Source organism: Poecilia formosa, unplaced genomic scaffold (genome assembly GCF_000485575.1).
Source record: "Poecilia formosa unplaced genomic scaffold, Poecilia_formosa-5.1.2 Scaffold36, whole genome shotgun sequence".
Classification (NCBI taxonomy): domain Eukaryota; kingdom Metazoa; phylum Chordata; class Actinopteri; order Cyprinodontiformes; family Poeciliidae; genus Poecilia; species Poecilia formosa.
In genome coordinates, this window is record NW_006799975.1 from 826,015 (window position 1) to 838,409 (window position 12,395).

A 12,395-nucleotide genomic window follows, 5' to 3' on the forward strand; every position below is an offset into this window, starting at 1 on the left:
GGCATTTTTCCCCCATCTATCCTATTACATCTGGGTTTGGTTTAGTTCTGTTTACCCACAATGCTTTGTGTTGTAGTGCGCTCCCTACATTTGCTTTTGTTTAAACAGGGACATGTTTTTTGATGAACCACATTTAACTGCTTTGTTTTAGTGCCAGAGTTGGACCACGTATTTAAGCCTTCCCAACCAAATCAGGTCAGAGGTTGATTTACTTCCTTCAGAAGGAACATCTTCTGATGGAATACATTTGTCTTTTAAATATTTACTGAATTACAAATTTAAATACATTGAAATGAATGGTTTTGTTCTAGTTTCTAAACTGGTCAGCTGTTGGACTGAACTAGATTCTCGTTAACAGACTCGAGAATTCTCAGATTCTTCCTGTTCCAAATGAAAAATCTTCTGCCTCTTGTTTGCTCTCTATGTTCTCTGGACACCAGCAGCACATTCTCTCATGGTCACATGCACCAATATAAAACACGCTCATGTTTGGAGTGGGTAAACTACAGGAGCACTCATCCAGATGTTTGGGCTTCCTGATGTGGAATGGACTGCTTCGCTGAGAGCTGACTACCAAAGATTGGCAGAATCCAATCCTCAGACAGTTTGAGGGGGTGACGGGGAGAAGGGAGGGGATAAGGAAACAGACCAGATAGAGGCAAGGTATTATTTATTAATCTGCAGATCCCTCCTTTACATCAACCTCTTACTCATCCTCCTTTTCCTCTGATCACTCCTTCTCTTGTTCCTCTCTGGCTCATCCTCTTCATCCTCTCCACCCCCCAATCCCTCACTCTCACCAGCTTGACATCCTTAACTCCTTCTCCTGCTTACACTCCCTGCTTCTCTTCTTCATCCTCTGATCTCTCTTGGACCACTTCCTGCTCCTTTTTGCCACATCACAACTCTGCTCTGGGTTTGCTGCTGTGTTATTTTCTTTTCTTCCAGTAAAAACAAACAGCAAATGAATTATTTTAGAAATTAACATGTTTTTGCAACTGATGAATATATCTTTTGGCAGTGTCCAGTTATGCAGGGCGATATGTAAACTGTGTTAGTAAAGTTAAACAAGAGCATTTTTTCACTAATGGCTAAATCAGTCAAATGTTATCAAGGTTATAAATAGCATTAGCTGTTGATGATCAGGAGGCTGTTATGTCCCGACACCATACAAAACATTTGTTTGACCATTTCCATGATTTAATTGTTGTTCCCAGACAGAGGCATTTCTTTTTCCCCAGACACATAGTCTGGGAAAGAAACTGAGGTTCTTTGCTGTCTCCCAGTACTAACTGCAGAAATACCCCACAGAGTCCAAAACAACCAATCAGAGCCAGGAGGAGGGTCTTATCACCGCCAATCACTCTCATGCTTATCCCCTCTTCTTGCTCTCTGCTGATTCACCACAACATAGCCTGCCACCAATGCTAAGGCTAGTTAGCATGGGTACCTATGTCAGCGGATCAATGGTTTTCCTTGAACAATAAGTTGTCTCTCTGTCATTAGGATATTGAGCAGCATTGATTGACAACACTAACACTCTCCTCCTGTCTCTGATTGGTTGTTTTTGGTCAGGAGTGGAGCATTTCTTCAGACTGCAACAGCAGAGGAAGGAGGTGGAGGAGATCAAACTTTACACAGATTATCTGTCAGCTGGCCAATTGAACTTCTGCATCACATGCAGAAGTTCACAGTTAGCTCATGTGAAACCCCTAGTAGCATGAGAACAAATTATAGCATGTGTGGTGTGTGTTTTCTCCACACTGTCAGTGGTTTGGAGTGTGTTACTCACACACTGTATCATATCTTTGTCTGTTTCTAGGTGGCTGCTGTGAAAAAAGAAAAGGTGAAGATGAAGATGGTGACATCGAGAAGACCCCCAGCTCTCTATTTATTACCTTCACAAAATGTATGCGAGTGTGCGTGTGTGTATGTGTGTGTGTATGTGTGATGTATGCATGCATCAGAAGGTGAGTGAAAAGGTGTGCATTTTGAATGGTACCTAAGATTTCAAACTATTATTTGCAAGTTTTGTTTACTTTTTATAAGGTTCCAATAACTCATATATCATTGTCACAGTAGAAGCAAAAGAACTTTACTATCGCTACATATTGTGTTTTGTGTTTGTAACTAGCCTCCTATTTAAGAATGTATATTTGTATGTATGATGTAATCATCTAGAAACTATATAAAGGACAGTTTTATTATTATTGCTTGTTACCACTGAACGGCTCTCACCAGGGAAGCTCTCCCTGTAGACACACACATTCAGGAGGCTCAGTCCAATCACGCTGACGACCACAGGGAGTCCTTAGGATTCTGATTCATTTCTGTCCAGTTCAGCTCTGATTTGTGGACTTTTAGAGAGAAAAAAACAATAAACATGATGATGATGATGATGATGAGAGCTTTAAAGTGACGCAACTCATTCCTTGGCAGCCATGTTGGAGGTCCTTCATTCTTCATATTTCAGATCGAGACCAGTCGCTGTAAAATGTACCCGTTTCCTGGTGATGTTATGAATCACTTTTGTCTTTGTGGTTAATATTTCTGAAAGAAAAACTCTTTTTCAAAGGTTGCCGGGAGTTAAGGAGACAGTAGCAGCTATAAAAAAAGGGAATTATCCTAAAACATTTAGCTTTGCTGTTTTATTTTATTTTATTTTTATTTTATTTTTTTTGCTCTACATCATGCATGTCAATATAAAATAGAAAAAGACCTGGCTAGTTTCTTTAAGGAAGCTGATAAAGCTGCCCAATTCTTCCAAATAAAAGAACATAAAAAACATGTGGTCTCATGTACAAAGAGTTGCCCGGATTTCCTGCTGAACCAAAAACAGAGGACCCCAGTATTTACAGGGGTTAGGGACCACACCTGCTCACAAATAGATGAAATCTGTAAATAATTGAGAGTCTTTCTGAAAAGCCTGACATCTGCCTATTTTTATCATTCAAACACCAAATATATCTTAACGTGCATTTATACACACAGTGGAAACCATCTTAGTTCTAACGCAGAAGCTGTCAACAATAATCTTACTTATCTTTGCTTTTTGGCATAATTGGGAAAATAAAAGGCACTCCTGGATTGGCTGGTTCACAAATGCTAGCCAATAGTGTGTCAGGTAGCATTGAACCAAGTTATTTTAACTTCCTAATCTGTTTTTTTATTATTATTATTATTATTATTATTATTATTATTAGATAGTCTCTATGGAAAAATATGTGAATACTTCCAAAGAAAAATCCAGAATTTAGTGAATACACAAGTGCAAATAGCTGGGAGTCCACTGTTGCTAACCATTTACCCTGCAGGTGGAATTATCAGAAACTATTTCTTTATTGAAAAACGGGTATTTGGAGATTCTCCTTAATAAGATAGATGCACAAAAAAGCACAGATTGGACAAGTATTGATAGTAATGATTAAAAGGTTGATTTGTAAAACCTGTTAAAATTGAATACCTGTTAAAGTAACATTATCACACATTGTTATTGTAAATGAAGGCAGGAGAGTGCGGAGGGAAACGTTGATGATGGGGAGCCAGAAAACAGCCTTATCATGAGAAAGAACAGGGTACCTCCATTTTGGGTTACATGTTAAGTTTCTTGGAACCAGCTGTGATTTCGGCTGTGGTTCCCTCAGCCTTGTCTCTGTTGACTGGAAAAGACAATCAGCGGCTCACTCTCTGAGCAGATAGCAGGCAGGTTGTTGGATGTTTGGCTTGTCCTCTCCTGGAATTCAGAACTACCAGCAACTCTAAAATCCTTATACAAGATTTAAGTAAAACTGGATTGAACTACTCTTAGACGAAAAACAGGTTGTCCTTTTGACATGCATTTAAATTTTCATGTTTTCAGCTTTTAATCCTAACAATTTAAAAGTTATTGCTTTTTGACAATATCAAGAAGGCAGCCTATGGAAGTAAAAGATGATTTAGTTTAATCTAATGTGACCTGATGGTGTTTTTTAAACAGTTTATAGTAGTTTTTACATCTGTACATAGATACAGATATATCTGTACATAGATACAGATGTATCTGTATCTATGTACAGTTTTTGTGAGTTTGTAGGATGTTCTGATGTTTCATTTAACCTTTAAACAAATGAAGTAATCACTCAGTCAAATCGCTGATGATGCAACAAATACAAAATGTTTGGTGCGCAGAGGCTTAATGAGCATAATATTAAAGTAATAAACTGAAATGTCCCAATATTGTATTCACACTGTGCTGTTTACCACAGCCTTTAAAAATAATAATAATAATAAAAATAATAACTAATAACAATAATAATAATAATAATAATAATAATAATAATAATAATAATAACAGTGGAGTTCAAGGTACTTCCTACAGCACGCTTTCTCACCAACAGCCTATCATTTATAGAAACTCCCACAGCAGCCATGACGTTTCCACTGTCATGGTCAAATATTGATGCTTCTCTATTTAATTTATAGACAATCATCTGCACTCTTTGAACATGAGGCTCCTGCAGTCTAATATTTCTAAATGGGACACTATCATTGGGTTGGGCAGCGTCAGTGGACCTCCATGATGGAACCAGATCTTGATGTTGCAACCTGAAAGCTTCTCCTGAACAATCTGTGTTGAACCTATTGATGATGAAGGGACAGCGTAAAGTGCTGTTAGATGCAATACTCCAATGGACCACAACGGCTCTGGTGGAAACATAGGTTTGAGCTTAACAAACATGGGCAATACAAGTGTCAGTGCTTCCATCTGAGAATACGAGCTAATGTACATAAAGACAAAGCAGCAAGGCAATAGGCTGAAAAGCTTCACTGTATGTTTTGATCCAGTTCTGAAAAATCCATCTTCCAAGTTTTCTGACATGCCAAAAAATTTGATCGATCCATATTGATTCCTGTATCAGTTTGTTCCTGAGTCAAGACTTGTGACTACACCAGAGTTTTCTTTGACAAAGTAAATGTGTGAAGGATGGGTCTATGTGGAGCCTGTGCTGCGAAGGTTGTGCATAACTTTGACTCGTCCCTAGACCACCAACATACTCTCTCCTGAGGGTGTTGAGATGAGATGTCTTCCCCCCCAAACTTTGCATATTTTCCTGGATGTTTTGGAACTTTCTACTGAACAAAGCTCAGCTATATAAAGTAACATCATTTGCAAATATGTTTAAAATGAGTTTTTCTATTGCTAAGATTTCTTTCTTTTTTCTTTTTGTGTAAAGATATTTGAATATTACAGAGTAGTTGTTTGGTGATAATTGTGAAGTACTATCAAACTAATGGCTTCCTTCTTATTAGTCCGTTTCAGAACAAGTGAGACAATAATAACGGCCCTGCACTGTTGAACAGCCGAGATCATGAGGCTGCAAATCTAAAGCCACGGACAAATGGATACTGTAGATGTTGTTCCTATTCCTCTCTAACACAAACACACACACGCACACACACACACACACACAATAACATGCACTCGCTCAAGTTTGTATTTCAACCCATATTAGGACTTTGTATTGACTTCCATTCATTTAAGTAACTGCATATAAGCCTAACCCAGACATTTTCCCAAACCAAAACCTAATTCACATCACACCTCTAACCCCTAACCCTAAACAACGGGTCCTCCATATTAGGACTGGGCTTTGGTCCCCATGAGGCCCATTAATCTTCAAAAGGTTAGTAAATATGCCAGAAATGGACCTAAATATGATAGCTAAACAAGTACACACACATACACACAATTCCAGGTAATACAGCTGTATTACCTAACAGTAGAAACTGCTCTGCAAAGTCTGCAGCTCCAGCTACAGTGTAGTTTACTTTCAACGCCACTTTCAACACACTAAAACATTTGTTTTTTTTTTTTAAAGGTTACTTAATGCAACTGTTGCAGTAAAAAGTTCTCTCCATCCAAACCACTGTTGTATTTTTAAGTATGATATCCCAAATCTAGCTAATGACATGCTTTGGTATTAAACCAAATGTTACAGTCTCCTTCCTTCCTGGGTGATGGGAGGGTGCAGCATGAGATGGATAAACTAACCAAGAATCTATAATGATGCATAAGAGCCTTATTTATTGGTCTATCTGCTGTGATCAGGTCAAGATCTCAGACTAAAATGACTGACATACCCTCCGTTCTGGCTCTACCTTAGTAGAAACAGTAAGTTGGTGGTAATGTCAGTATAGTGAAGTATAGTCTGTTTGATAATTGGTACGTAGCATTCAAAATAAATACCTTATAAATATACCTATATGGCCCATCCCTACTAGCGTATGTACCCTTGTATGGCAATAATACAGTCCATGAATTCATAATAGCAACAACCAAAAAAATAATCATTTAGAAAAGTTTGTCCAAACCTGTAGTGATACATTTAAAGTAACAACATGTTTGTTTGTTTGTTTCTGACTTCAACTAGAGGATTTTTAAAAATAGAAGTTAAGTCAAATGCATCACAGATGTGAAAAAATGTTGCATATTGAGGAATTATCAGACCCACTCAATATTGATCCAGTAACAGGCTGCTAAACAGAGAATAAATGGGGAAACCACAACCTTTTCACCTTTTCACACCAGAAATAAAAGCCCAAACAAGCCATTTTCCACTTAATAACTTTACCTGTTTTCTTTCTTTTAGTTTGACATTTGAAGCGCTGAACTGGAGCTGTTGGGAATAAATGGTGGGACTGAGACTGTTGCTTGTAAGGTTGATTACAGCGACTGCTGTTTCTCCTGTAAATGACATCCAAGTACACCGTATAGGTCAGAATATCCAACCAATAACAGGGAAATGATGGCTTTATGAGGCACTTACACATTTTATTGTGACTCCGTTCCAATCCAGCTTTTCCAACCACAGAGTCGAACCTCTGAGGTTTAAAAAAGATAAAAAGAAAAAAAAAAGGATGATGGGCTTAACTTACCCAGCAGCATTTTAAAAAATGCACTTTAAATAAAAATTGCCTGTATGGTCACTTTACTCTCTGGCTTTCCCTAAACAATAAACGCATAAATATTCATGCCTCTTGCTCGGCTGGATGCAGAGCATGCCGGCCGGCTTCCTCACAAATGTAAATCTCATCCCTGGATGTGAACCCTTACATGGACAGAGGGGAGCTGGTAGAACTGCTCTACTTGAAGTTATCTTTCAGCTTTTCAGTGTCACCCGCAGGCTGTGATTGTGCAGCAGGAAAAAGGGGAGGAGAGGCGGTGGGTAATGCCACTAAAGCAGCGTGACAGAAGAGGGTTAATACCATCGAGCTGCGCTAAGATTGCCCAGCCTCGAGTGGCTTTAGGGATTGCAGGCAGTATTAGCCAAGAATAATTATTTTTGCTATGTTGCTCCCTGTGTGAGCACGCTCTCCATGTGCTGCGCGTTGCTTCGTAACACCCCCCAACTGTTTCCCGGAGCTTCTGCAGTTTGCTGTAAAACTTTTCAAGTCCCACGTGGGCAGAGTTGAAACTCTGTTCAAACAGGAATGTTCTTCATACATTTTGTAGAAGGTCCAGTGAAAGGGGTGGTATTGCATATTTAACACTGTGACTGCAAAATGAAATATCAAAGGTGGAAGCTTAGTTTATGGTGGTAAACAGGGTTGGAAGAGTCTCCTTAGCGCTAATGAAAAGTCATGTATGATAACACATATTTCTATAAATATATATATATGAAAGGCCTCTATTTTTGGCATTTATCACGTGGACATAAGTGGTTTGACTATAATAAACATGTAGGTTGGCTCTGACATGCATCCTGGCTGTGCTCATCAATAAATCTGTGTTTGCAAGATTTTAATGTGAAGCTTCTCTTGCAGTTTGCTTTTCTTTTCTACGCTGCACTGAAAAACCGAACAAAAACATCCTTTCACAAGTGGTTTGGAGTCGCCAATCACTTTATGGGGTGAAATAATATTGTATACTTTAGGATAGCTGTTGCATTATTTGTTACAACCTCTATGTAATGTTATTATGGAAGATGTAATGTCCTTCTGTAAATGTTTAATGTTGTTTACCTGAAATAAAATTCTTCAAGGGTCTTATGAATTCAGACATTTATTTTTGAAAAGATTTAAAGTTTCTGTACAAAGAGATTAGATGGGACATTTTTAAAGTCATCTGAACTTGACCAACATGTATTTTGTTGACTGGAAGTAATATTGGCCTTTTGGAATTCCAAAATTGGAAAATAATCTGTGGTGGGAGCTAAATGTGTGAATACCAGAGGAAAAAGGGGCTAGAAAATCTGTCTTTTCTGTTTATCTTCAGTGACCATTCCTTTCAGACACCAACAGACACCTTCATGCTAACATCTTTTGCACGTTGTAATGTGACATAGATGTCTCTTCTACATTTTTAATAAGACAACTTCCCACACTTCCCTTTTCAGTATCATTTGGACATTAAAAGAAGTCTTGATGGAGACTTTTCCACATGCACGACATAAGCCAGATGTCTAAGGAAGTCCAGCTGACGGCGTCGCGTTGTTCACTTCAATAATCCCTCAGTCTGAGTAAGCATGAGACGACAGTGGAATGGAACAACCTTTGTTAAGATAAAGAAACCTCCATCAGAACCAGGCTCATAATGAACCGCCTTGTGTTACTGTTGGTTCAGAACAACAAAAGGAAACAGAAAAACAACAAAAAACAAAAAAACAGGACCAGGAGTACTTTTTATAGGAAAGAAAAACAAAGAGAGTAAAACATTTGATAACGGGTACATTATAGACATTAGTAAAGGTACAAATATTTCTCTGAAATCTCCACATGACTCCTTACATGTAGGCCGTCTCATGTAGCTTTGATCCTTCTGACAGAGCCCAGCTGGTGTTAATGACACAGGTTAGGCTGCATCTCCTCTACATGTGGAGTCCAAGTAAAAACTAGCATTCCTCTGTTAGTATGCAGCTCTCCTCTGTCTCTGGCAGACAGATGAAGGTGTGGTTCTTCTCTTCTCTGTGCATGAATAGACTCATGCATTCTCCATCTTTTGTCTGATTTTTCTTTGGTTCTGAGTATCCTGGTGCAAAGGCTCATTACATGAAATGGCATCATGATCTTAAAGTGACAGACAGGAGCTCTCACACTGGGTTGAGCTGTGAGCAGTGCAGCCGTCCTGCACGCCTTCCTTGCTTCAGTGGAAAATTCCCAACTGGAAAATTTCAAAGGGTAGCAGGGCAACTGCTGCCTATTGGAACGCGCTGTTAAGTTTATGAGCTACCTATTACACTTCTCCCTCCTTCAACATCTTTCGTGTAAACTGTTCTGAAAATAACACAATAATATTTGTTTTAAATCACAATGTAATTTCTGATAGAGCTTGTTACTAAGTTGTGACTAAACTCATTCTAAATGTGCACACTGGTTTGTATGTAGAGTTGAAACCAAATATTTACATACACAAAATACAAAGACACGGACACGTTGTTCTCTCGCCATCTGAAGTTAAATCAGATCAAGCTTCTTTTTTTTTAGGTCAGTTAGAATTACCAAATTATTCTTCTTTGCTTAATGCCAGAAAACTTAGCAAGAACATTTTTAAGGCCACACCTGAAACACACTGCTTTCTGGTGTGTTTCAGGTGTGTGTTTCAAAAGAAATTAAGCCAAGATATCAGGATGAGAATCATGGAGCTGCTCTAGTCTGGTTGATCCTGGTGACAGTTTGCAGATGCTTCAAGTTGTTGTGTTCTTCTGTTCAAGCAGGATGGACATGATGGGGTTGTCCAAAAACCATATAATCACGAAGAAGACCAAAAGATTAATGTCTTTTGGTCCAAAATGTGCAGAACAAAAACCAAGATGACGTGAAGACGACAGTGTCATTATCCAAATGTGAAATGTACCGACATGGACTGAAAGGTAGACATGGACTGAAAGGTTATTTAGGCAGGAGGAAGGCTTACTGCAAAATAAAAGCAAACTTACAGTTTGCAGACTTACTCATCATCATAAAATAGAGGAAAGAACATAGTGTGAAAATATTGAAACAACATCTAAGACATCAGCTGAGAAGCAGACTGGTCTTCAGTCAGGAGGAATGGGACTTTAGCAAACTCTGTTTGATGAGGCTTGAGATGAAGGGAGAGTTTATTGTCTTTTCCATCCATCCATTTTCTTTACTCCCTTGTCCCTAATGGGGTCGGGAAGGTTGCTGGTGCCCATCTCCAGCTAACGTTCCGGGCAAGAGGTGGGGTACACCCTGGACAGGTTGCCAGTCTGTCACAGAGACAGACAGGACACACATGTGGGACACAACACCTAGGGACAATTTGGAGAGGCCAATTAACCTGACATGTTTTTGGACGGTGGGAGGAAACCAGAGTACCTGGAGAAAACCCACGCATGCACAGGGAGAACATGGAAACTCCATGCAGAAAGACAGGGGGCGGGAATCGAACCCAGAACCTTCTTGCTGCAAGGCAACAGCTCTACCAACCGCACCACTGTGCAACTATTATCGTCTTTTCATGTTTGACTACTAAACAAGGCTCCGATCACTAGGTGGCAGCAGAGCTCAAAATAACCAACAGGCTGCCTGTTAAACCCAGTAGAAGAAGGAGCCCAGTATACACTGGTGAAAACACAGTAGGCAGCTGATGGAGCTGGAGATGTTTGTAACAGTGAGATGAAAACAACGGCAGAGGTAAGACTAAGAGAATTATTTTTTTCATGATGAGAATAAAGTCATAATATTAGCTGGATAAAAAATATATTACCAGAAGGAAGTCATAAAATTACTAGAAAAAAAAATGTTCAGTAGAGTTAAGATCTGAGATGACCAGCTCAACATGTTCATGTGATCGCCTGAGTGACTAGAGGGGCATGAAAGTATTTCTGATCCATTGCTTGACTTAAAATAAGAAACAGTGCTGCTTTTTACTGGTGTGTGTATAGAATTAATCTGGCATACAAAGTGCTGCTGCTAGAGTTCTGACCAACACCAGGAAAATGGATGAGATTACAAAAGTTTTTAAATATCTGCTCTGGCTCTCAGTGTGTAGAAGGACAGGCTTTGTATTGGCCAGTAAAGCACTACTGGTTTTTAATCCAGAACACATTTCTGAGTTACCAGAAGAATATGAGAACTTGGTCTCTGTAGAACTCTTTCTTTCTTGGTTCCTGGACCAGAGCCACACCGGGTGAGGTTTCTATTCTCCTCAGCTGCGGAAAACCTGAGAGGAGCAGAAATCGTTGCTTCCTTTAAATCAGGATGGAAAACGTCCAATTAACAAACTGTAAACATTTTCATCTTTAATGTAATGTTTTTATGCTTAATTTTTAATTTCCGTAACACACTTTGGATTGCCTGGGGTGTGAATGTTGCTGTATGAATAAACTGGCCTTGCCTGGTTCCCAAGTGATGGCAGGAGAGACTGATAGCAATTGGAGCCTGCACTCCACTAATGTTGTGGTAAAGAAACCAAAAAGTGAAGCTCACTGTACCAGTCTGTCTACATTCCAACCTTTAGCTGTAGTCATGAGACACAGATCACGACTGAAGGAATGAGATCCTGGATACAATCAGATAAAATATGGATGGATGGATTTAATATACAAAATGATAGATGGTAAAAAAAGACAGACACAAAAAGAGAGAGGAAGACAGAGAGGAAGCTGTAAAGCTGGAGAAAGTAAGACAGAAGTAAACAGGAAGTAGATGTGAAGAGAATGGTTTTTGTTTGCAGAGACTCAGTGAGTGTAGTTTTGTGCACATGACTTATAGGGCTGGGGGTGGGGAATGTAATAATTAAAAAAACATCAAATTAATTTAGTAATTAAAATAATTTATGTGTTGACTGATACTATTGGCTGCATCAAACTAATAGCTTTAACATTGACTTTAGGAAAATTTGAACTGATTTACTGTAACAGTCCTGTTTCTACAGAACATTATGTTGTCTTATTTTGGAACTCACTGATAGAAAGTATCTTCTAGCATTTTTCCGTATGATCTTTCTGTTACACACTTGTTCTTGTACATTAACTTTGACTAACTTGAGGAACTTTCATTTATTTCTCCAAATGTTTCCTTTATTTATTCATGCTCATCTTGTTCAAGTTGTATATGTTTTATGTATTGCTAACATGTAACAGTGGCTTATGTAATGCATCGGCTCAATGAAGCTGACCAAAAACTGCATGCGCCATAAACAACCTCATAGGGATTACAGGGCCATGAAATCTTAACAAAATGTCTTAAACATTCCTTTCTCTGACTAATTGTTTAGTATTTGGAAGAATAGTCAACACAGACTGAATGGCTTCATTCTAAAACAGTTCAGAAAATCGATGTCATGGTTCACAACTCTGCCTCCTGTTCGGAGAAATTGAGCTCAATGAGAGAAATCCCAGAAGGAGAACAGACTGAGATGAGAATACAGCAACAGACAGGCTTGTTTTGCAGTA

General features: G+C 38.8%; 1 protein-coding gene across 3 annotated transcripts in view; it reads left to right on the forward strand.

The window, feature by feature from the left end:
* Positions 1-7,828, forward strand: part of cdk14 (cyclin dependent kinase 14) — a 172,033-nt gene extending 164,205 nt beyond the window's left edge. For 2 of the 3 annotated variants that reach the window (XM_016670638.1, XM_007550415.2), the window contains exon 14: positions 1,823-6,879. The gene's annotated coding sequence lies outside the window, so the exon portion shown is untranslated. Of the gene's footprint in view, positions 1-1,822 lie in introns of all 3 variants that reach the window. The other variant, XM_007550414.2, reaches the window with a different exon arrangement.
* The last annotated feature ends 4,567 nt before the right edge of the window (positions 7,829-12,395 follow it).